At 40.6% G+C, this 26,764-nt stretch overlaps 1 protein-coding gene and 1 long non-coding RNA gene across 8 annotated transcripts in view; one reads left to right on the top strand and one right to left on the bottom strand.

Moving 5' to 3' along the window:
• Nucleotides 1-4,109, bottom strand: part of ZNF507 (zinc finger protein 507) — a 49,146-nt gene extending 45,037 nt beyond the window's left edge. For all 4 annotated transcript variants that reach the window (XM_077830968.1, XM_077830969.1, XM_077830971.1 and 1 more), the window contains exon 1: nucleotides 4,024-4,109. The gene's annotated coding sequence lies outside the window, so the exon portion shown is untranslated. The remainder of the gene's footprint in view (nucleotides 1-4,023) is intronic.
• Nucleotides 3,544-26,764, top strand: part of LOC144272694 (uncharacterized) — a 144,862-nt gene continuing 121,641 nt past the window's right edge. For 3 of the 4 annotated variants that reach the window (XR_013347632.1, XR_013347631.1, XR_013347634.1), the window contains exon 1: nucleotides 3,544-3,634. This is a non-coding gene — a long non-coding RNA (uncharacterized LOC144272694). The remainder of the gene's footprint in view (nucleotides 3,635-26,764) is intronic. The other variant, XR_013347633.1, reaches the window with a different exon arrangement.

The raw sequence follows: 26,764 nt of genomic DNA, 5'->3' as shown, positions 1-26,764 counted from the left end.
CTTTATTTTAAAAGGTTTTACATATATTAATTTGAGGATTTATTTAACTCAGATGAAAAGTTTTCTCCATGCTAAATCTTGGATTCTACTATCACAACTCAATTTCCCCTTGCCCTCCCTTCAGTACAGAAGAAAAGTCAATTTGATTAAATAAATTAAAATAAGTGTGAATTTCACAGCTTGGAGGTATTTTCCAAATGATTTCAGTAGGACTACTTCCAGGATTAAAGTTAAGCATGGATTAAATGTTTGCAGGACCACAACCTTTGTAGGGTTTGGGGGTTGTTGTTTTTTTTATATTTGCTTTGTAAGAAAGTTTTACAGAGAAATAAACAAAATGTAACTTTTATTTGCACACATTATCATAGTAGATGAGCAGTAAAAGAAAAAAAATAAGAGAGCAGATTGTCCCAAACAAGATACTATTATTGTATTCAGGTACTTGCTATATGAATTTATCTCCCTGACAACAGCTACAAACTTTTTCCTTGAAGTATTTCAATTGTATAGGTCGTAACACCAATCCCCACAGAAATGCTAAGCAGAGATACTTCCCCTTCAGTTTATTTTGGCATTGAATTAGTTTATTTAAAATGCAGTTATGTTTTTTCTATTGTAAAAATACTGAAGTTGAGAGACTCACAAGAGGATGTGGAGAAGAGTTTCTAATTTTCTGCAGATACAGGAAGACACCGACCTTTCAAAAATAAGACTATTTTTGTCTTTAAGTCATTTTATTTAAATAGTAGCATTTTCTAAACCTTTAAGTTCTATAAAGATTTAAGTTCTTATTTACTAGAAGCATGTATGCCGAGTTCAGGCCATGTCAGATATTACAGGAGGATCACAATATCAAATATAATTAAGGTAAGGAAATTTGCAGTGTGACTTCCATTCATCCATAAAGTAATTAAACCCGGCTATGAAGTAAATATTCAGGGTATCACATAAAATGTGAATTATTAGGACAAACCAGAATGATCTTTTCTATATTATTATCAACACTAGATTTGAAAAATGTTTAAGTACTGAAACCACACATAATTTGATGAGTTTTAGCCACTTAATTCAAAATAACTCATTTTTAAAAGATAAAAAAGTTATCTTAAAAACCCAGACTCATTAGATTCCTTAGTAATTACAAAACAATTTAAGGCCCTGAGCCTTCAATCAGATCTATGTAGGTAAATTCTGTGCAGAGCCCCACTGAAGTGGCAGAAAATGTAGGCTGAAAGTACAGTTATGATGTCTTAGAAAACTTTTATATAGGACAAAAGAACATCATGTGGACAGATTATGTAATGCAAATTCAGTATCTTTTTGGTAATAGAAATCAATGTGATAATGTATCTGTAGACAGTTACTGTTAAACTGAAAAAATGTCAATTATTCCATCATGAAACAGAATAAGTATACTTTGCATTTTCTACTTTCATTTTTGATTGTTCAGTTGGCATAAAATGAATTTCATTTTGTTGAATAACTACAAGCACAAATACATCCTTTTCACCTAAAGCTTGGAAACCACAGAAATGACTGCCATTACAAGTGTCTTCACTTCAAGTTGCAGTAATAGTGATAATATGAGAATAAAAGTTGATACAATGGCTTGCCTTCTGTTCATTAAAAATGTAGATTGGATTTTTTTTTAGTAATACTTATAATCTGAATAAAGCAATTTCAACAGTGTTTTTAGTATAATATCATGCTTAGATGTTTGGCTCACATTGACCTTAACAGGTGCCACAACTATTAGTGCAGAATAAGCAAATACTATCTATGCATAGTGCAAGATCTCTTTCAGAATTCAAAAATACACTGAGGGATGATGTCAACTTGAAAAACAGTCAATTTCTAAGGGTGATTTAAAAAGAGTTTTAAGTACTATGCCTTCCCTTAAGTACTCCAGCTAATTTTTGTGGGTCTGCAGTTTGTTTTATTTCCTACTAGGAAAATGTTTTTCTACCTTTGTGTGATTGAAGCATAGAAACATAAAGGAAAAGTTCCATACAGGAGAAATTATTATTTTACACATCACGCTGTCAAACTGAAAGATGATATTTTTCTCTAATCTTTTTCAAATTATAGTGATCTTAGATATCTGCAACGAAAGTAAAAAATTCAAACATCTGTGATTCTTCTACATCTTTGGACAGCAAAAGTTACTGTTGCTTACTATATTTACAAGCTGAGCCTAGAAAGAAAAAGTTTTATTCTAGATTCTGTTTTGCAGTAGAGTGATATTGAAGAGACTATTTTTATTTTTAAAAATTGAAAAACAAAAAAGTTCAAACTTTAATTACTGCATCAGTAACACTTAGACAAGAGAAAAGCCCCAATCTTGTAATCAGATCTATTAGTGTGGACCCGTACTCTGCATGTAGCCCAGTTAAAGTCAAGGAACTACTCCCACTGCCCATTTGCAGGATTTAGACCTATGGGAAATTTCTCCAGATTGAAGTAGTGAAATATACATGAGTGAAGTGCGTATTTCAAAAGGCATGACTAACTTAAGGGCATTTGAAATGAAAGTTAGGGCTAGGGAAGGCCAACTATTGTTTTACACAATAATGTAAAGCAAAAGCTATCACAACAGCCTTTACAAATCCCATGAGCAGGAAAACTTTATCATCAGAATTTCACTTTTACTATTGGTTTTATTACTTAATTTTCAGAAACCAAAGCTATTGACATAGCAAAATCCTTGAGGCTGATATCAACACAACAGCTGAGAAAAGTTAGATCTCACAGAGTTACCATACATCCAGGTTTTCCTGGACATTGCCTCTTTTTTGAGCTTCCATCCACTGACTGCCTGGATTTTTCATACAACAGGAAATGTCCTGGATTTTTGCAGAGCAGATGCTGCAGCTTAAAAAGAGCCCTGATTGGTCCATTTTCCAATTGGTTCTGCTCCTACACTGACAGCTGATTGGTCCATTTCTCTGCAAAAACAGCTGCCAGATCCTAATCACTCAAGCCCTGGGAGGTGCTGACTGATGGCTGTTGCTGCTTCCTGGGCATGTACCAGCTACACAGGGAGCGACACTATCCTCTACTTCCAGTGAGCGCCCCTGCTACAGGTACCCTCTCCAGCTCTCCCTGCCCCTTCAGTGTCCTCTTTTTGGGAATCTGAAATATGGTAACCCTACATGACAGGCTTCTCATATCACTCCCTCTCCAAAGGGGAGGGGGGCTGAAGTCAAGCACCAGTTTGGTTTTCCTACTCCTGCATTTCAAAATAACTGACTGGAACTAAAATGAATCAGATTTGGTACATTAAGATTATTACCTCAACTGCACTTTGGTTTCAGCATCTGGTTGCTCTCTCCTCCCCCGCAGGGGCTGCTGAAACAACCGGAGGCTTGTTTTCCCCCTCAAAACCCCATCACGGTAGAAGGGGATGGTAACGTGGGGGTGGTTGGAGGCATATCTACCCTGCCAGGGACTCTTGCAAACCTCCCCATTTAGACAATTATTTATCAACCTTCCTCTCCTACAGTCAGACCTCATGCAACCTCCTGTCCAGCTTAGTCACCGCCCGTCATTCATGCAGCAAACCCATCTCTGGGATAGGGAGAGAAGAGGCACAAGAAGCCGCTCAGGGCAGAAAACCCCGTCCAGGCTGCGTGAGGTGTGTGAACCCTCGGTTGCGCTAAGGGGAAGGGGCAAGGAGAGCGCTGGGCGTTACGTAGGAAGCAAGGGCGCGAATGCACCCCAGTACGGGGCGCGGGCGCCAAGACCCCCCAGGGGCAGCAGGCGGAGGCCGAGGCGGGCGGTGATGACCCCAGTTACACCGCAGGGGCGCTGGGGGAAGAGAGTTTTCTCCGGGGGTGAGAGAAGGGAGCGGGGTCTGTGGGAGACGGACGGGGGCCCTGCGCCGTGCCGCAGGAGGTGGTCGCGGGGGAGCCCAAAGTCTGAGCCGGGGGGAGGGTTCCAGGATATGCACATGGGCTCCGCTTCCTGGCGCTCTGCTGCCGCCGCCTCCTCCTTCCCTCCCGCGCCCCGTTGCACACACGGTACCTGCCGGGACCTCCGCGGGACAGGCCGCTCCCCGCCACGTCGCCTGGATTCTCTCGGACCGGCGTCGCTGAAGGCTTCCCCCCCCTCCCTGGGAACACTGCTTCAAAATGGCGGTGATGGAGACGGGATCACGTGACCGTTAAGCCAGGTCAGGTGATCGACGAGTGAAAGTTCTCTGTCTCCTCTCCCGCCTTTCTGTTACCATAGAGACGAGGGCTGGCCTCAGGGTGAAGGAAAACCCGAAGGCCCTGCTTACAGAAGGGCATAGACTGCACCATACGGTTTCACCTAGGAGCCCCATAGCCAAGGGGCAAGCTCAACCCCCCTGCACAAAGAAAAGGAGTACTTGTGGCCCCTTAGACTAACCAATTTATTTGAGCATAAGCTTTCGTGAGCTACAGCTCACTTCATCGGATGCACAGACATTCAGCAGCCAATCTCGCCCCTCACCCCTTCAGCATTTACACTCACCCCCTGTACACTGACATTCAGCACCCACCCTCACCCATTCAGCATCCACACTCACCCCCTATACACTGACATTCAGCATCCACACTCACCCCTCGAGCATCCATGTCCATTTGCCTACCCACTGCTGTTCCTTTCTCCATTGCTGTATTCTCTTTCTTGATTTTTCTCCTGGTCAGTATTAGAAACAGGCATGGAGATTACATGTGCATTTCCCAACTGTCTCCCCTGAATTCCTAGCTTAAAACTCTTTTAATCAGTTGTGCCAACCTCCATCCCAAAGCCCTCTTTATAGCACCACTGCCTGAGCCATCTGTTCATCATGATCTTGTCTTGGCTTCATTCTCCTCCTCTAGGGATAGGTAGAATCCCACTGAAGATCTTCCCCAGCCTGACATAGTCTCCCTTGATGCATACCAGCAAGAATCTGGCAGTGTCCTTTCTTCCCACATGAAAGACAATCAGTGGATTCTTTCCTGCTACAGTCAGGATCCTCTTCAGCCTCAGATCCATGTCCCATATCGTAGTTCCCAGCAGACAGCACTCCCTTCTGTTCTTCAGATGAGTTCTGGTGACAGGCCTCGGTCTTCTTAGTAGGGAGTCACCAATCTTGTTGACCTGCCTCTTTCTGGTGTTGGTGTGATTCTTCAGCCTTCCTCTTCATTCTGGCTGCAAGTCCTCTTGTCTTTTGTTCTCTCTTGCAATCGTCTGCAAGTGATCCTCTATCCTCCTGGGGCTCTGAACTCTGGCTGTATCCATTGACTCTTCCTCTCCTCTTATAGAACTAGCTGCTTTTCTCTTGCTTCTTGCCCTTCCACTGCCTGCTGTACCCCTTCTTCATTTTCCAACTCTGCAGTCCTGTTCCTGAACTCTATTTACTTCTGGGGGAATTATGCTCCAAACAATTAAAAATTCTGTGCACTATTTTAAAATTCTGCAAAATTCTGCATATTTTATTTGTCAAAATAACAAAATATAATCACACCAGTTTCAATTATTTTTGGTGATTTATTTCAAAATACCTGTCAGCAAGTCTGCCTGTAACAATACAAACAAAAAAAGGATTCAGGAAATGTTTTTTGACAAATAGATTCCTTATTATGCATATTAATTCAGAGCTCTGAATAATAATTCATTTAAACTACAATACAGAATCATATTTCCCATATCCCTCAAAAGCAGTGCAAAAGCTTGGGGCAGTCAGGGGTAATGGAGGAGCTGAGGGAGAGGGAAAAAAATTGGTGGGAAGGAGCCTGGGTGTGAACTCGGATAGTTGTTGGGTATGGGTGGGAAAAGTATGGAACAGGTCTTTTTGGGGGTGGGGAGGGATTGTTAGGAATCTTCCCCCATGCAGACCCTGGCTGATCCATAGCCTCTCCCATTCAGTCAGGTACATGTGTCCTTGTCCCCATGTGGTTCTGCACCCCCATGTGTCCTTGCATCCCTGTCCACATGTGTCCCTCCACCCCCACTCAGACATTCCATCCCCATGTGGCCCTGCACCCCCTCTCCCATCCCTATGTGGCTTTTTACCCCCTCCTCATGTGTTTCTGTGCCCCCACTCAGCCACCCTCTGTCCCTATGTAGCTCTGCACCCCTTCCCACATCACCATGTGGCCCTGCCCCTCCCTCCCTTCTGTGACTCTGCACCTCTGCTCCCATTCAGCCCCTGCCCCTCCCTGACTAGCCCTTATGAGCCCCTTTCTGACCCCCCCCAGCACCCCATGCTGTCTGTCTCCCCATAGCCCCTGTCTCCTGACCTCGCTTGACAGCTGCTGTGAACAAGGCAGGCTCTTTCTCTTCCCTAGCTGGCTGGGAGCTGCTGCTGTGTTCTATAGCCCACAATACCCTCTGGTGGACAAAAGGTGGAACTGCAGGAACATTTCAACAGAAGCTTTTTTTTTTGCACAAAAAAATAAAAATGTGTGTGGCTCATTAATTATACACATGTGCAGTAGCGCAGAATCCCCCCAGGAGTATCTATTTCTCATTCACTAGCCAGTCTTTTCTTCTGCCTGGTTCTCATAGTCACATGCTTCCACTAGCTACTTTCCTCACCCAGCAGTCTACGCTCCCAGTTCTCCAGTCCATCTTGCATCTGCAAGTCTTGATTTTTCCTTCAGCCTCCACTTGCCTTTCCTTCATCACCTGAGTCTCTTTGAAACTCAACCCTAGTTTCTGCCTGCATCTCCAAATCTCAGATCTTGTCTTCCATCAACTCTATCAAGCAACACTTCATACAAACAAAGCTCTTTTTGGGTACCAGATCCAGGATAATGTACATCCTACAGCTTCCACATCTGGTCATCTTCATTGTCTCTTCTGTTCCTTGTGTCACTACCACTCCTACCTCTGTACCTGTCATAGCCTTCCCACCTAAACTCCTGTCAAGAAAAATAAAAAACCCCCAAACTAGAACAACAAACACTCTCTCCCACAAACTCCTCTATTTTCAGCTCTGTTTGCTGGCTCCTATGCTGTGCCAGAAGCAGAGCCTTTGATCACAGCAGAGTCCTGATTAGGGGGTGGGGCTTCCCTGATTAGGGCAGTGAAGCAGCCAGCCAGCAGCATAGGAGCTAGGAAGCAGAGCTAAAAATGGGAGTTTGAGTGGGAGTTCTCTTGGAGGAGGCAAGCCCCTGTTTCTTAGGGGGCAGTGAGCAAGTTCTTGTGGTTTTTTTGTCCCTCTTCCCCCCCCAGTTTGCAGAGGCTGGTAGGGGGGAGTGTGCTGTGAGAGCAGCAGAACCACACTCAAAAACACAAGAATTCACTCACTGCCCCTAAGGAACAGGGGCTTGTCTCCTCCAACAGAACTACTCAACCTCCCATGTAATTACCCCATGTTACCCTGATGTTTCAGCAAACCATAGTTGCTCAGCAGCACCACATGCTTAGAGCTGTGAAATCACAGGGTGAGCAACACTGTGATTTTTATTGTGAGGCTCATGATATTTGGGATTTTTTGTAAAGCTGCATCTCATCGATTCAGGTGATTACATGAGAATCTTAATTTTCATTTTCTGAAAAAGTAAATTTTTAGTATTCATGGTTGCAAAGAAAATATGAACTGTAAAGGCTCAAAGACCAGGAGGGACTTAAAAAGAACCAAGGGAAGGGTTCCTTCCCTGAAAGAGCTCATAAAGTGAAAAGTTGAAAAGAATTATTGGTGAAAAGAAACTTGGGGCTTCATTTTGAAATTGTACAGAAAGTAGTCAGTGAAACCAAGTTCTTGATATTTAAAGGGACACTGTCAGGAAGCATGTATCAGAGTTCAGGTTGCACTCCCCATCAGTACCTGGCCCAAGCCAGGGAAGCTAATGATCAAACCAGCGAGTCAAATTTGTTGATAAATCCTGATCACATGTCACCCGAGACAAGTTTCGCATACGCTAAGAAGACGGGACACTGTCAACTTGAATTTTTTAAAACTAATTAATCTATATAAAAACACTCTTTAAATAATGTATCCTAAAATGTTTACTTTTAAAAAATATTTTAAATATATAAAGGATTTTCTGATCTCTTGCTTATATTTAGAGGGGATTTTTGGGGACGTCCAAAAGCAACACCACCAAATATTCTTGGGCTCTGTCCTTCTTTGCTCTCCCTTTTCTCTCTGCACGCTCCAGCCTGCTGCCTCTTCAGTTTCAGTTACCATTTTGCTGCTTCTGTTACTGGCAAACACTATATCCTGGTACAGGAAATACACCATCAACAAAGGTACAACTGATTATACTCAAATTGTCAAATGCACAGAATAGCAAATTGAAAAACAAACAGAAATTTGTTCTGAATCTCTCAATAATAATAATCTTAGAGTACACGTGTAATAATAGTTGGTACAAAATTTTCTGATCAAAATGAGTTAAGGGTGGCCCTTTAAGAGCTTCTGAAAATCTGTTTCATTGAACATTTGAGAACTTCTAACCTTTTCACCTTCTATATAAGTTTCTTTTTTCTTACTTGTAATTATTTGTCGTGCTTTAATTAACCAGTCATCTCAAGGGATTCACTACTCCTGTAGATAGAAAACTTTCTCATTCCTTTATCTAGTCTCTGTACAGTAGTACCTGATACAGTGTGTCTAGATTAAAGATACTATGTAGATAACTGGATAACAACAGTCTCCATACACTATGTAATTCTCCTTTCAGGTAATTAAAAACTTCATTAAGTTAAATATTTCACTTGCATTGGAAGTATCATGACTGTATACATTGCTCAATAAGATTGGTGCATTTACAATTCTACATTGAATAGGATGGCTTCTGTTAGGATATAGATATTCAGGCCTTTCGGTAAAGAATTTTGGTGTATTCTTATCACTTGGCTAGTTATAGAGGTATAAAAGAAAGAATCAAAATCACTGTCTGCTGATGTAAGATCCTTCTCTTACTGAGACAGTCTGAGGCCCTGTTCTTAGGCTAAGGCCTTTGGCTAAGCAACAGAGGCAACCATAAACTGGGAAGCAACTGGTCACATCCTCACATTCCAAACTAGTCACGCTGAAAGAAGGTGCTATTGGGCTGTTAGGAATACTCTCCTGTCCTGATAATGCCTGTCACCTCCAGAGAAAGGGAAGTGCTTAGAAGAAGTAAAAGGAAACTTAGTTTGATAGCGTCCTATCTGGCAAGAACTCACTTATCAATCGCTGGGATGTGAAATCCTCACTTCTGTATTGTTTTGTCATTATAGTTCTCACTTTGCTATTTCAGAGTAACAGCCGTGTTAGTCTGTATTCGCAAAAAGAAAAGGAGTACTTGTGGCACCTTAGAGACTAACCAATTTATTTGAGCATGAGCTTTCGTGATTTATGCCATCATGTGCCAGCAATGCCCCTCTGCCATGTACATTGGTCAAACTGGACAGTCTCTACGTAAAAGAATAAATGGACACAAATCAGATGTCAAGAATTATAACATTCATAAACCAGTCGGAGAACACTTCAATCTCTCTGGTCACTCAATCACAGACATGAAGGTCGCTATCTTAAAACAAAAAAACTTCAAATCCAGACTCCAGCGAGAAACTGCTGAATTGGAATTCATTTGCAAATTGGATACTATTAATTTAGGCTTAAATAGAGACTGGGAGTGGCTAAGTCATTATGCAAGGTAGCCTATTTCCTCTTGTTTTTTCCTACCCCCCCCCCCCCGATGTTCTGGTTTAACTTGGATTTAAACTTGGAGAGTGGTCAGTTTGGATGAGCTATTACCAGCAGGAGAGTGAGTTTGTGTGTGTATGGGGGTGGGTTTTTGGAGGGGGGTGAGGGAGTGAGAGAACCTGGATTTGTGCAGGAAATGGCCTAACTTGATTATCATGCACATTGTGTAAAGAGTTGTCACTTTGGATGGGCTATCACCAGCAGGAGAGTGAATTTGTCTGGGGGGGTGGAGGGTGAGAAAACCTGGATTTGTGCTGGAAATGGCCTAACCTGAAGATTACTTTAGATAAGCTATTACCAGCAGGACAGTGGGGTGGGAGGAGGTATTGTTTCATATTCTCTGTGTATATATAAAGTCTGCTGCAGTTTCCACGGTATGCATCTGATGAAGTGAGCTGTAGCTCACGAAAGCTCATGCTCAAATAAATTGGTTAGTCTCTAAGGTGCCACAAGTACTCCTTTTCACTTTGCTATTGTTTGTCTGTATAATCTCTGTCTGGTTCTGTGATTGTTCCTGTCTGCTGTATAATTAATTTTGCTGGGTGTAAACTAATTAAGGTGGTGGGATAGAATTGGTTACATAATCATGTTACAATATGTTAGGATTGGTTAGTTAAATTTCAGGAAAATGATTAGTTAAGGTATAGCTAAGCAGAACTCAAGTTTACTATATAGTCTGCAATCAGTCAGGAAGTGAGTAGGTGAGTGTGTGTGGGGGGGGATGAGAACAGGGAATGGGGGTGGGGAAATTGGAGTCTTGTTTTGCTAAAAGGGGAAATGGGAACAGGGAATGGGGTAAGGAAATTGGAATCATGTTTGGCTCAGGGCAGGAATGGGAACAGGGACACAGGTGTAAGGCTCTGTGGTGTCAGAGCTGGGAATAGGGACACTAAGGGAGGAAACTGGAATCATGCTTGCTGGAAGTTCACCCCAATAAACATTGAATTGTTTGCACCTTTGGACTTCGGGTATTGTTGCTCTCTGTTCATGTGAGAAGGACCAGGGAAGTAAGTGGGTGAAGGAATAAGCCCCCTAACAGCTTCTATCCTATATTACGAAGTTTCCGGTTTTCATAATTCTATTATAATTATTTGCAAGCTAAAGGAAATGTGAAACTAGATTAAATTTGGATAAGACAAATAACTGAACATGCTAGAAACAAGACACTTTGTGTTGAGCATAATAACGTTTGTAATTTTATTAAAAAAGTATAAAAGTTGCCTTGTAATAACTATAGATATGTACAAAATGTAAGAGAGATGAACTTTGTGTTGAGCATGGTAAGCTCAATTAAAATAAAAGTAATGTGTATTCTGGAAACTCCAAATAAAATTGGAGATGATAGTTCAGAAAGGATGCTATCTTGATTGATGAATTAAGTACAAATGAGGTTTAAACAAAGTCCTTTGTATAAACTTTTGAATAACAGAAATCCATGTAGAGAAACTTGTCTATAAGGTGTCTACTTCTTTGTGACCTCAGGTTGAAAACATTTTTCAGTCACGAAGATGGATGGTGAGGTTTAATTTTATTAATGAGTAGAAAAGCCATTGGTTATATGGTTGTCAATAATAAATTTACTTTAGTCCAGGACTTTTTTCTGCACTTTGTAAACTGACTGTTCCAGAACCCCTCAAAATACTTAATAACATCAACTTTAGTATATTGTATCATATAATTAGGGACCTAAAAATTGTAAATTAAATGTACAGCATATTATTCATAATACTGATATGGTCTCAACCAATGAGAACACATGGATGCTGTTCTAACTTAAGCTTGATGTTAAACCAGCTGTCCCGAAGAAAGCAGAAGTGTCATAAAGACATCTTTACCCCTCTCCGGGTCCTGCACAGTTTGTTTGGAACTGAGGATCAGGGCTCTTATCTTGAACATCTGTGTGGTGTGGTGGGTTTTTTTTTTAATTATTTTTGTTTGTGAAAATGACCAAGAAAATTGATTGCTGAGCATTTCCACTAGTATCCAGGCAAATACGATTTTCTGACATATTTCAGTCAAGTTTCAGACCTTGGCAGACTACTGAGGATGTTTTAGGTCAGTGGTTCTCAAACTTTTGTACTGGTGACCCCTTTCAAATAGCAAGCCTATGAGTGTGTCCCCCCTTATGAATTTAAAACACTTTTTAAAATATATTTAACACCATTATAAATGCTGGAAGCAAAGCGGGGTTTAGGGTGGAGGCTGACAGCTCACGACCCCCCATGTAATAACTTCATTACCCCCTCTTCAGTTTGAGAACCCCTGTTTTAGGTTGTGTGATGCATATACTCTGTTTTGGATTTGAGACAGAGCTACCTTGAATATTACAGAGAACTCTCAGTAATACTTGCCATAGAATTATAGGACTGAAAGGGACCTCAAGACGTCTTCTCGTCCAATCGCCTTCACTCAAGGCAGGACTAAGTATTATCTAGACCAGCGATCAGCAACCATTGGCACATGGCCTGCCAGGGTAAGCCCCCTGGCAGGCTGGGCTGGTTTGTTTACTTGCTGCGTCCGCAGGTTCAGCCGATCGCAGCTCCCGCTGGCTGTGGTTTGCCGTCCCAGGCCAATGGGGGCTGCGGGAAGCGGCACGGGCTGAGGGATGTATTTGTGATCTACTATGACCCTCTGATCCCTTTCCACAGTACTCCTTCCTAGGCAGTCATTTCCCATTTTGTATGTGTGCAACAGATTGTTCTTTTCTAAGTGGAATACTTTGCATTTGTCATTATTGAATTTCATCCTATTTAGTTCACACCATTTCTCCAGTTTGTCCAGATCTTTTTGAATTTTAATCCTATCCTTCAAAGCACTTGCAACCCTTTCTAGCTTTTTATTGTCTGCAAACTTTATAAGTGACTCTCTGTGCCATTATCAAAATAATTGATGAAGATATTGAAAAAAAACAGACCCATAACTGATCCCTGTGGGACCCCACTTGATATGCCCTTCCAACTTGACTGTGAACCACTGATAACTACTCTCTGGGAACGGTTTTCCAATCAGTTATGCGCCCACCTTATAGTAGCTCCATCTAGGTTGTATTTCCCTAGTTTGTTTATGAGAAGGCCTTACTATCAAAAGCCTTACTAAAATCAAGATATAGCACATCTACTGCTTCCAACCTTCCACAAGGCTTGTTACCCATTCAAAGAAAGCTATTGGGTTGTTTTGACATGAATTGTTCTTGAAAAATCCATGCTAACTGTTACTTATCACCTTCTTATCTTCTAGGTATTTGCAAATTGATTGCTTATTATTTGCTCCATTATCTTTCCCGGTACTGAAAAAAGCTGATTGATCTGTAATTACCCAGGTCGTTCTTATTCCCCTTTTTATAGATTGGCACTATATTTGCCCTTCTCCAGTTCTTTGGAATCTCTCTTGTCTTCCATGACTTTTCAAAGATAATCACTAATGGCTCACATATCTCCTCAGTCAGCTCCTTGAGTATTCTAGGATGTATTTTCTGGTGACCTTAAGACATCTAACTTGTCTAAGTAATTTGTAACTTGTTCTTTCCCTATTTTAGCCTCTTATCCTACCTCATTTTCACTGGCATTCATTAAGTTAGGTGTACAATTGCTACTAAACTTTTTGGTGAAAACTGAAACAAAAAAGTATTTAGCACTTCTACAATTTCCACATTTTCTGTCATTCTTCTCTCACCTCCCCATTGAGTAACGGGCCTACCCTGTCCTTGGTCTTCCCCTTGCTTCTAATGTATCAGTAGAATGTTTTCTTGTTACCCTTTATGTCTCTAGCTAGTTTAATCTCATTTTGTGCCTTGGCCATTCTAATTTTGTCCCTACATACTTGTGTTATTTGTTTATATTCATCCTTTGTAATTTGACCTAGTTTCCACTTTTTGTAGGGCTCTTTCTTGAGTTTCAGATCATAGAAGATCTCCTGGTTAAGTCAGGGTGGTCTCTTGCTATACTTTCTATCTTTTCTACGCAGTGGGATAGTTTGCTCTTGTGGCCTTAATAATGCCCCTTTGAAAAACTGAGAACTCTTTTGAACTTTTCTTTCCCTTAGACTTGCTTCCAATGAGATCTTACCTGCAACTCCCTGAGTTTGCTAAAGTCTGCCTTCTTGAAATCTGTGCTGTTTTCCCTCCTACCATTCTTTATGGCCATATGCTGCCACTTTGAATTCACTTGAGGTTTCCCTTGTGGCATTTGGTACTGGAACATCCTGGACTAGATAGACTGGTCTGATCCAGCACAGTATTCCTTATATTTCTATTTTATATTCCTAAGTATTAGTTACATTTTGTTAAGGCACCTGGAGGCCTTTGGGCTTGGATATTGAGACATTAAAATTGAATTGAATTGAATTTACATTATTTAAATGAATTATTCAGATTTACACAGACATTTCTTAATATTCAGCTTTTCTAATCCCAAAGTAGTGATATTTCAGCTGCAACAATGACATCTAGGGGCTGATTTCTATTAATTTAATATTAGATATGTATCTCCCATTTTTGGAAAACATAAGCACTAAATACGTTGACTAAATCAAAATTACAGTATTCACTAAAAAACTGTAAATCTGATATGTGCTGAAAGTTATAACTTAGAATAACCATGGCATTTTACCTTTTTTTTTGTTTTGTTTTCCCTTACTTCTGGCTTCTTCTGGCATTTAATGATGATCTTATTTTTAAAATTGCAAAACAATGATCTCTGTGACTGCTGTACACAGTTTCCTCCCGCCCCGACATTAACAAATTATTAGGCTCCCTCCGCCCAAAAAAAAATTGTTTCCCCTTTTCTGTGACTTTTCTCATGTTTGTTTGATCTGTTATTAAAACACAATGGATCAGATTTTCATATGACTTTATTCTGGGTTCTAAAATCACGTCCAAAGTACCACTTGGTAGGTATAATTGTTGCATGTACAAACCTTGTATTTGTACTGGAGATGGGCCTGAACCAAAATCCCAGATTCAAATGCAGATCCAAATTTAAACACTGTGGTTCAGGTCCTCTGATTTTTGTACAAATACATTTTTTGCGCATTCAAACAATTTTATTAACAAAACATGCAGTCACAATATTAGAGGGGCCTTTAGAAAGTGTGTCCCAGTACTTACATTCTTGCTTTTCTTCTCTTGTATCATATATTATCTGACCACAAGTCACATACTTTGGAATTGATATTTATATAAAATATAGTCTGTTTTTTCTTTCCCTTCAGTTTCTTTACTCACATTTATAACTGCATCTCAAACTTCTGAGATTATCAGCTGTTTTGCTAGATTCCATTCATTTGCCATTCAGTAATAAAATACAGTATTCTCTTTAAAGTGCTGACTTTCCAGTGAGACCAAAAAGAAGAGAGTCTGATAAGAAACTCTTTTGAATAAAAGTTAGGGAAGGGCTAATGCAAAAGTGAGAAAACTGTGGATTCTATTGGCCGGGGTAAAATCCTAGCTCCACTGAAGTCAATAGCAAAACTCCCGCTAACTTCAGTGGGGCAAAGATTTCACCCCAGTTTCTTAGCTATGAGCTAGTGTTTTTGCCACGTAGCTGTTTCAAATATAGGGAAGGGCTCATTGCTTCCCCAATCTTTGTCCTTAGTATTTTAGCATTTCACGGCTGGGCCCATGAACAGGAAGTTCATGACTGAGTTTCCAGCCATGAGGAAGAGAACTTGAGGAGTGTAATTTATTGTACTTCTAAGAAGAGAGAGAAAATCCAGTAGGATTGAGAAAAGAAAAGTTAAGCCTTAAACTGTTGGGGACTCAAAATGTTAAAACTAGTGGTGTGTTTTCAGTTAATCTGTTAGGCAATGGTTAGGAGGCTGAATTTGAAAGAGACGGTGTGACATGAAAAAGCTCCTGCGCTGAGATTACAGGTGAAGCAGTGAAAGTTGGAAACTGAATAGGAGTCAGAGAGAAGTTACTTCTTTAATTATTGTCTGACTGGAAACAAAAGGAGAGAAACCAGAGCAAGTGAACTGAGAACACTATGGGATTTGTAGAAGGAAACAGCTTTCTGCCAAACTGCCTAGAACAGGGGTTCTCAGAACAAACTTTTTGGTGGCCGCAGAAGGTAGCCACTAACTCTTGCTGACGGCTGCTCTCACAATTTTTCCTAAAATACTGAATTAATTTTAGGAAAAACAAGTAAATCTGCACATATACGGCCCAAATCATTGTCATTTATTTATATAGGATTTTTTTTGGCAGACTCAATAATAAAAATAATGTACGGTTGTCTCTATTCTTTACTGGACCTAAACAGAATAGAAACACAAATCAGGGGCTTTCCACGTTCTTGTCTTTTTTCTTGTTGTTTCTTTTGCTTTTTTAGTTGATTTTTTTAAAGACTTGCTAGAGAGTAAGTCTGTTGTGAAAAGTGAAATTAATAAACATACAAATATCACTTTTCACAGCAGACTTACTCAGTCCCAGCAAACCTGGGTACAAATTAAGCCCTGGATGGGGAGGTGGGTAGAGAGGCAATGGGGCACTGGGGGAGGCAGCGAGGGCCAGGGTGATGGGGGGGGGCGGTGAGATTGGGGCCAGAGCCTTCCACCGTGCAGCCAGGCAACAGAGCCTGAAGCCCCATAGCTAGAGCCTGCCGCCTACCACCCAAGGGCTGAACCCCGTCCTCACCGACCCCAGGAAGGTGAGGAACTCACTGGCTGCCTGCTCCGCTGGCTTTTGTGTCTCCAGAGGGGGACAGGGCCCAACTACTACTGAAGGTTCCCCCCCCCCCCCACCATCACAGCCCAGGCAGCTGTGGCCGCAACAAAAGCCCCTGGTGGCCGCATTTGAGAAATGCTGGCCTAGAATGTAAGTCAAGCCACTCAGGCCTGCTATAGCTAGGAGGTTAAACCCAAGCTGGCAAGAAAAAAAAAAGAAATGCTTTTACTGATATAGCTCATGCTGGTTCCTTGAGGAAAATAAGATATGTCAGCAAAAGAACTTTTATGGTAGTAGAACTACAGCTACATGAGGATTTTTGCTAGTATAAAATGTCACAAAAAATCATCCCACTAACTGACATTGCTATACCTGCAAAAGTTTCTAGTGTACACCTGGCCTAAGTATCACAATTATCAAAGGTCCGTCAGAAGCCTGAAGAACCTGATCCCTTATTATAAATGGGAGATCTGCATGAAGTGGCTGTAGAGCAGAAGAGACTAGGTGTATCTGAGCCAGAGTACAGAACAGGAACAGGTTTGGAGGAAAGGTAGAGAAGTAAGAGGAAAGCGAGAACTAGGTGTAGTTCTCCAGGAGATAAGTAATGTTTCTGCTTTTAAGTCCATATTTCTATAAGTATAAAAACAAAATGGTAGAAGATTGCATGGTAGAAGATTATATATTTCTAGTTCTGCTGTGGGTAGAGCAAGAGAGCTTTTGAGATGCTTTTAGATGGAACTATTAATACTATTGTGACTTTGAGTGCTGCTTCTTATCTCACAGTTTGTTTCAAACCAAACCAGAATTTCCTGTATAATTCATACTTTGAATGTGGGAAACAGAAAGTGGACTCAAAAGCATTAGGTGTAGACCCTATCCTGCATGTGATTCCTGCTGAATGCAGGAGAAGGGGGTTACAGCTCCCTGATTCTGTGGGCTGGTCTGTGTCACTGCTGGCCCTAACCCCAGTCGCAGCCCCAGAGTGAGTTAGAGCAATGGATCTGAGGGTCATTGGACTCTACCCTACCCTGTCCACAACTCTGACACTCCCCCTTCAGGGGTGGACGTTGGCATAAGAGCTAATTCTGCTGGCTCGAGACCAAATGAAAGCTCCTCTCACAGAGGGAGTTCTCAGTTGACCAGTCACAGCTATAATTTGGAACACCTAAGTGGCAAAAAAGCTAGCTGATACCTAAGAAACTGGGGTGAAATCTTCACCCCACTGAAGTCAGCAGGAATTTTGCTATTGACTTAAGTGGAGCTGGGATTTCACCCTAGCCAATAGAATCCACAGTTTCCTTACTTTTGAGTTAGTTTAATTCAAAGGTAGCTAGGGCTGTGTGTGTGTTTGTGTGCACACATGCATGTTGGGGGAACAGAATTGTCTTGCAGAAGAAAGAATTAAAAGGCATGACAGGGAAATCTTTACTGCTGACTTGGTCTAGGGATATTTCCACAGAGAGCAGGACCAACATATTGTGGGACAATGCATAGCATGGGCAGTGTATAGGGACTCATGCATGATATAGCATATTGGAGTACTCATAATGCCTTTATCATTATATTAGTTTGCACAATTGCAGATATTGGGCACAGATTTTCAGCTTTTACTTTGAATAGTCCATACTTACTTAAGAAAATAGTCCCATTGAAAGGATGTGGAATGGGACCCACTACTAGTTCCTATAAAATACAAGGAGTGATATGGACAAAGAAGTATACAGCAATGATATAAAACTACCACTTAAGGGTTTTTTTCTCTCTCTTTTTATTTTCATTCAGTGGAAATTCAGAAGTGTCCTCAGCGTTCTCAAGAGGAATTAGCTGTGTGTAGTGCAAATGTTATATCTGGTGCAGACTGATCCCAGTTGTTATGTTTGCCATTGACGCATGCCCTAATGGCTGCCTTCAATGTGTGTTTTACACGTACACGAGAATTCGTTTGGAATGATAAGCTGTGGTAAGTCTGGGATCACAGCCAAGCTTCTGAGTTATTTATCTGAATATTTCACATACAAAACGGGATCCCCTAAAAAGAGTTAGAAGCCCTGGATTTCTATGTCTGTCTGATATTCCTGTTACTAATTTTGTTGCTCACTATTTGTATCGTTTCAAGTAACTCCCTTCCTGTGGTAAATCAATCAACACAGACTAAAATATGTTAATTTCTGTTGCAAGGGAGAACTCTATTGCATTTTATGTCCTAAAATAATTCCTGAATCCTGATGGCTTGGATTTGCAGAACATTGAAATTTGGCACACTAGACATGATTTAAAATTACTTGTTGATATTGTGACAAAGTTCCTGCTCTACTTTGGTGGGTCTTGCGCTTATTGGCGGATTTGCTCGCCTTGGAGCTTCACGGCAGCCCTCAGCTTGGCTGTTTTTCTGAACCCACAGTCCAAGTCGACTTCTCCTGTGTCTGATCAGGAGTTGGGAGGATTTGGTGGGATCCCGGGCCAGGACCCTGTGGAATGCAGCTGTCTAGAGTGCCTCCTGGAACAGCTGTGTGACAGCTACAACTCCCTGGGCTACTGCCTCATGGCCTCCTCCCAACACCTTCTTTATCCTCACCACAGGACCTTCCTCCTGGTGTCTGATAATGCTTGTACACCTCAGTCCTCCAACAGTCCGCATTCTCACTCTCAGCTCCTAGTGCCTCTTGCTCCCAGCTCCTCACACGCACACCACAAACTGAAGTGAGCGCCTTTTTAAAACCCAGGTGCCCTGATTAGCCTGCCTTAATTGATTCTAGCAGCTTCTTGATTGGCTGTAGGTGTTCTAATCAGCCTGTCTTAATGGTCTCCAGAAGGTTCCTGATTGTTCTTGCACCTTCCCTGTTATCTTACCCAGGGAAAAGGGACCTACTTAGCCTGGGGCTAATATATCTGCCTTCTATTACTCTCCTATAGCTATCTGGCCCGACCCTGTCACAATATCTATAAGTATAGGCCAGAACAGTTTTCAACCTGTGGTCTGTGAGTCTGCATACTATGTCTAAGGTTTCCAAAGGGATCTGCACCTCCATTCAAAATGTTTTAGGGGTCCACAAATGAAAAAAGGTTGAAAACCACCGGGTCAGAATACACAAGACTGAGGTAAGTTTCCTGCTCAGGATGGCTATGATGGTAATCTAAAATAGTTCCTTGTAGTCAAATAAAAATTACACATACTTCTGGGCCTCAGTACATTGGATCATCTTATATTTAGTGCACAAACTATCTGCTGCAAGAAATAAGATTCTGGTCGAGATGTGATAATGTATCTGCCACACCTGGGTCCATCCCAGGATAACCATTGGGTACTGTCAAATATTTAGTCTTCAGAATATCATATATTGGGGCCAAAAGGTTAACTTTAACTTGCATATGTTGATATTCTAGAAGATCTCCATAGGTACTTTGTTCTTCATTGAAAATGGCTGAGGAGACAAACTCCTGCTGTCAAAGATTCCACTAGGCTAAGCATCCACTAAGGTCAGAGCTGGGCATTAGTCATCAAAGATTTCCTTGTATACATAGTTAACTGTGACTCCTCTGTGTGGGGTCAAACAGTCCTAGAGTCCATTTCACAAATGAAACACTCGTCCATTGATGAAAATACTGTGTTTCTCTGAAGGTGCAGTTGACGTACTGAATGGTCTCAACTATTCTCATTGGGCCAAATCTTGAGGTGCTTTTTCAGTTTTCCTCAGGTAAATTCCCATTGACTAGTGTAATTCTTGAGCATTGACTTCAGTGACAGTTTGCCTAAATAAGGACTCAATTAAAGTTGAATAAGTACCGCAGGATTTGGTTAATCAGCATTTTAATTACAGCTAGCTCTAAATGGACATGGGCAAGCAGTGAGATGTATGCAGTAATATGCATGAAGCGAGAATGGAAGCTGAAAATAAAGGGATGGCTAAGAGAAAACAGGATTTCAAGTTGTGAAGGCATTCTAGCATTCCAGATGAACCAAATGTCTCTTCTAGTGATTGCAGTTAATGAGTCCACTTTTCAGACATATATATCAATGAATCTCCAATTAGTTACCACGCTCAGTGATTACCATGCCTGTGTCACTGAACTGAATGTAAGGTAGTTGACTAAACTGGATGGTTTCCTGATGGCCAGAGTCTATATTCCAGGAATGAAGACTTTTGACCACTTTAAGACAAGTTTAGCCTTAACTATCTGCTTGAAGACTTCTTGTAAATGTTTTTAAGCACTAAGTCAAAGTTTATGAATCTTCTGTAATGCTAACAGGTGCAGTAATTAACTCTGACAAATCAGTATTATTTGTGTAGCCATTTACTTCTGTGCAAACTGAACCAGATACTCAGCTAATGTAAATGGCATAGCTCCACCGAATGTGGCACAATGAGTACAAAGGGGATGTACAATGCTAGCAAATCATAATGGTAAACACCACCTTAAGCTCATATAGACATTGTTAGATAAACGGATGCAAAAATCAGAAGTGTTACATAAATAGATGTGTATGTATGAGTTACTTGTAAGTAAGTGGATGTGAGATGAAAGGAGTGTAAGTAGTTCTTATTGATCCTAAACTGATGTAATGTACATGTTGAGAGAGACAGGAGATGTAAATTATAATAATCTGGAGTACCTCTAGACATAAGCTTTCTTAGCCTGGTCTCTGAATTCGGCCCTTTGTACATGCGCGTGTGTGTGTTCGCGCGCACCACAAGTGTTCAGTAGTTGTTTGCCGTTTCTTCAGAATAACAACAGCTTCAAGAATCCTTCTTTTATAGTAAGTTTTCAATAGCTTGTGTTTCTGGGAAATTTTCTCCCAGGGCAAATATTTTTGCTATGTGAATTTAAGTTCAGGATTCATGTAGAGTATTTTATACATTTTATTCTCCTCTAAGATCTGCAGAGAAGAGCTCTGATAGTCTCTTCTTCCGATATGCCAAGTCCCCCATTGGCATTAGTACTATAGATAATATTTAGAGGATTTGATGGCTGTCTCTGAGCACTGTATAGGTGGGCTCGTAAGGCAAGACTCTGTCCTGCTCCACACCCTCCATTTCCAGCATAAAGAGAGAGGAATCTGCCCCTATCCTACCTGACTTGAGAACCTTTGCCTTGGCACAGGTTAGAACAGCCTACAGGCATCTCAGATCTGCAAAGGGTCTGGGCCTGGGCCTGGCGGAAAATCAAGGAGCTGTAATGGACTATCTGATGGCTCCTCTATCCTTTGCTCTGTGCATCAAAGAATTTGGCCCATGGTAACTAATAGAACACTGGTTTGCAGAGGGAGGCTATGAAAAATTGTCTCAGTGAATATAATTTAAAACATTTTTCTAGAACATGAGGCATAATCAGAATACATGCTGTGTGGTGTAGTATCAAGGTTTTGCTGATACTCATTTGGATTAATTTGCATAATGCATCTGTCCCAAACTCATGCCAATAAAACTGTTACACCATTTTATACTACATGGCATGATTATGTATCCTCTCTATATTTTACAAAGTAGCAGTAGCAGGTTCATAGTTAAGGCTGAAGTTAGCTTCCCATTATAATCAATGATTTCAACATCCCTACCCCAACATTCCCCCCAGACAAACCATTTACTCTGAAATTGTACATGCCGAATCTCATCCAGGGTAGAATTTTTCTGGTATGTTTGGAAAAGTTCAAAAAGTAATTTGAAGGGCAAGGGACCAGATCTTTAGGTATGATTAAGAGTTAAGGATGAAAGTGAGTTTCAGTGGAATACAGCTATCCCCACAATATTATATTTTCTATACCAAAATTCTATACCTTTTAAAAATATCCAACATTTTAAAAGTCTAGAAATGTACAGTTATGATATCGATCTAATTCCTTATTGCCACATAATCCTTTAGCAATTACTGTCATCCCATCAGATTTACACAACCCACTCCGCCATAACTTCCTCCTCTAAAATTTGCAAAAAGTATATGTAAAGGCCAAAATAACAAATCACTAGGAAATGAGAAATCTCACTTTTTATTCAAGAAATCCATTTCCAATATAATCTAACACTATTATATACTACATTATTCATTACAAAACAACTACATATGTTAGTTCCTACACAACATAGTTGACAAGATGCAACCTTAACTATGGCTTGGCTGTTGTGCCCCTATATTTACAGTTGGAAGGTCTACATACGCATATGCAGACAGACAATAACATATATTCCTAAAATCTTTCATAGCACCAAATAAATCAGTCATCCCAATTCTATTTATAAAAATATTCTTTAACTTTATCACCAAATCAGAATGTGAGAACTTATAGAACTCTACCGTAAATCAATGTACATTGGGGACTATGTTCCTTTCGAAATCTCTACTGCCCCTTTAATAAGCAATATATACAATCAGTAGTATACATTCAACAACATATTCCATTTCTGAAGAAAATAACTGGAAAAGTATTGGACCAAATCCTTAGGTCCTTACTCAGGTTTTACTCCATCTCTACTGAGGTAAATTCTTGTTGCTTTCCATGTAAGTTTGCCTGGATAAAATGTAAGAAAGGACCCCAAGATTTGCCTAATTGTGTGTAAATCCCAGAAGCTGATTGTGCACTTATTTTTTTGTATGGGCAGGCAGGGTGCTTCCTATTCTAAATATTAATATTTCTTTCCCCTCCCCAGAGATTCACCCTCTCTTAAGCCTTGCATGGATATGCACACGCATACCTGTGCTTGAATTCTAAAAAAGAAGTGCTGGAACACACAGTTTTGACAAGAATATCTTATAACAACAACATACTTTTTTATTGCACACCTGAAAGATGCTATATATACCATATTCTTCATAGTCTATGAAAATATATCCCACATATTATGGTTTGCTGCCTATGCTGTCCCTTCAGGTAACTGTTTCCATGATTTCATGTCATCTGCTGATCGATGTCTGTTGCATGATACAGGATTTTTGAAAAAAAAGGCTCTTACAAAAATCCCAGTATTTTTAGCATTAGTTTACGTTAAAATGGTCAGAAATGCCAGAACGCCATTTGGCTCCCAAAGAAAATGCTGGAACAGCTTTCCGAAATGATTGGAGCACTGACACATGCACACACAATAATGTCACTTTCATCAAAAAGTGCATGTGGAATCTGTACCACAAGTTGCAAATAATATCATGGAACAACCACTGTGTGTCAACATAATGCCATGTTGCACACAATGTGCTTTCCTCCTTAGTTACTTAATCTTGCCACCATTCATAAGATATAAGTAGACAAAAATGAACCACCACACTTTTCAGTAGTGACCTTCAGGTGGCAGCAGCATTACATTCAACTCTGTCTTACACCAAGTCCATTAAAAATGAAAGTAAAATTTGCAATAAATCAAAATAATACTGATTGTTATAATTTTATTACCAGAGCATTAAGTCAATAAAACTTATCTGAAATGTCATTTGCATTGTATACAATTTTTACTACTTATCAAGTATGTTTTAAAAGCATGTTTAAAACAACCAAATGAAGAAATCAGTGATAAATTGTTGGAAAGCTTGGACTTGTCTAATGGTGTAGTAAAACTAAAGTCTGTTTTGATCTCTCATATTGTAAAAGACTGTTTGTGAGAGCATTTGGTAGTACAATAATGTCTAGTGTCTTGACTAACTGTATTTAATGTCCTAATGTCTGATTAACTATTTTCCTGCAAGCTGTCAGGCCCTTTTTCATTCATGATTTTATGTAGGAAGGTCGTCTAATTATATGACATCCTTTCAGTGAAGGCGAATGTATTTGTTTCTTTTAATAATGAGGAATAATGAAATTTATTTATGCTGGAAGTCAGAGAAATTTATTGGAGAATTACCACACAAGAAACATGAAAATTAAAAAACCCCACTTAAATAGCATACTCATTACTAGGAAGCTTGCAGGTAATGAAACAGTTGTATGAAACCCAGTATACTGGATGATGTAATATTGCTTATGTCAGTTTTCAGTACATAATCAATATGCATTTCTATAACTGTAAGGTTACCACATTATTATTAGGTTACTTTAGATAGAAGAAACTACAAAAAAAAGTTTAAAAGAATTTTTTACAAAGTTTTTTACAGTTTCTTGCTGACATGTCAATTACAATGTGCTGTGACACAACTAATTGTGTCAGTAGTGTTGCATTGTCAGTCATGTATTGCTGTTCAGCAAGACTGACACATATTTGGATCAGAGGTCAAAAGTTTTATTGGTTAAAACAGTTTAACAGTATTCGGGAAACAGCATATTAAAAATAGTTTCATGTACAAATGTGAAAAAAATATAATTACCAACATGACTGTGATATATTTTTCTGCAAATCCGTTTCAGCGCTTAGACTCCCAACAGGATTTTTTTTAAATAACAAGATATAGTTTAAAAACTTGTCAAAATTATAGATGATGTACATTTAATTAGAAATGAGCCACTATTAATCAGTTTCTTCTGATGTCATGTTTTGTTTTCTCAACATGAAGGACTTTTTTTTTTTTTTTTAACTGAATGGGGAGCCTTGCAGCCATATGGTCCGTTATTTTCCTTTCCCATGCTTTTCCATTGTAAGTAGGCTTTCCTGTAACTCCTCAAGTAGAAGCCATTGCATTCCCCTGACAGCTAGCTGGGAGGGGAAGAGACTGTGGGTGTGTTTATGTAAATACAGTTTGCTCCTGCTCTGTTTACATATTCATCATTTACAGCTGTGTCAAAGGATCGACTTTGGCTGGTGTTGGGTACAAATTATCTTAGTACTGAATGCAGGGGTAGTGAAATATGGTTACCAATGTTGTAATTATTGTAAGAACACAGGAAAGCAGGTCTTTGCTTAACAGGTCTTTGCTTAACTGGTCCCAAATGAGCGGGGGCACCCTCAGTTGAAAGAATCTCATTAAGCAGGGGCTCGAATGTCAGAGCCCCGTGAAAGTAACATGAGTGGGGACAGGAGTCCTGGTGTCTTGGTCAGAAGGCTGCACACCCCATCCCATCCCCTCCCCTCTCCTCTCTAGACTGGCTTAACCTACCTGTTCTTCCTGACTGTTCAAAGAATAGAGATAAATAGGCTTAATTGGGAGTCTCTTGTTATTTTAATCGCTCAATCAGAGCTAAAACCAGTTGTGGTAGGACTGTGTTTCTGCCCTTCCTGCTAAGAACTAAAATCACTGAGAGCTGAAATTACGCGAGATGGGGCAGTGTTTCTGCCCAGCCTGCAAAAGAGCTGAAAATCACTGAGAGACTGATGTGCAGAGGTCACAGCAAAGAGGCAGAAGGTGACTGACAGTCAGCTGGTGAATGAGCGGCCAGCAGGGTGGCTGAGGAGAGGCGCGACGAGCAGCCAGCTGGGTGGCTGGTGGAGGGGCACAGCAAGAGCAATGAGCAGGTGGCTGGTGAGCAGCCAGAGGAGCAAGTAAGATGCCTCTTTACCCCCCCACCCAGATTGGGAGGTGAACTCTGCAGATGCGCCTCTGAACTCTGGGTCTGCACTGACCAACGACAGCAACTGTGAATGGGGTGCAGAGAAGGGTCAGGCATGTGAAAGGGACTTTTGGGTTCCTGGACTTAAGAACCTGAGGGGAAAAGGGCACTGCCCAAGCTACTTGGGTGTGATCTTTTACTCATGGTGTATGTTTATGAACCCTGTTTGCGGTGTTTTCCCAAATTAACTCTGAGTTACTTCCCTCCTTCTATTAAAAGTTTATTTTCTACACTTGGACTCTGTGCTTGCGAGTGGGGAAGTATTGCCTCTCAGAGGTTCCAGGGGTGGTGTAATTTCCCCACGTTACTGGGTGGAGGCTCAAGCCGGTTCTGTGTTGTATTGATGGAAAGGAATGCCTAGATATTGAACACCGCCCTGGTTGTTGCTGGCTCCACGTGGCAGAAGGGTTACATTAATGATTAATTATTGTCAACTACTACATGTTAAGCATAGTTTCTTTTTATTTTTGAATTGTATGTCTAACAAAGCATGTTTGCCATTCGGGCCAAATCCTTAACCCATTGAAGCCAATGAGAGTATTGCCTATGACTTCAGTGGGACCTGGATTTGAGGCACGACAACTTGTGAGTTTTAGTTTAGTACCTCCCTTTGTCACTCATTTTTGTGCTATGTCTAATCTAGGGCCTTTAAATTGTAGGTGCAATGCTACCTAAGCTACCAAAGAACCAAAATGAGTGATACAAAAATATTATTCCTGTAGGAAATGTAAAATTATGTGGGATTCCTTCCTCTCTTCCTTCCTGTAATCTGTTTCACAATTTTTTATTTATGATGTAAATAATTTTCAGTAATAAAAGTGAGAGGGACACCAAATCTGTGCGGAACACATGTAACTCGGGGATTAAAATGAGTTATGTGCTTACAAATGAGTACATTAGACAGGGGTGGAGAGTCTCCATCACCGCTCAGAGTCGGGCCCCTAGATTGTCAGCATCTCAAGGCAGAGATGTGTCTTCCATTTGTCTGTAG

Source organism: Eretmochelys imbricata, chromosome 12, assembly GCF_965152235.1.
Source record: "Eretmochelys imbricata isolate rEreImb1 chromosome 12, rEreImb1.hap1, whole genome shotgun sequence".
Taxonomy (NCBI): domain Eukaryota; kingdom Metazoa; phylum Chordata; order Testudines; family Cheloniidae; genus Eretmochelys; species Eretmochelys imbricata.
The sequence above is the reverse complement of the archived record's forward strand: the minus strand, read 5'-3'. Positions and strand labels throughout refer to the sequence as shown.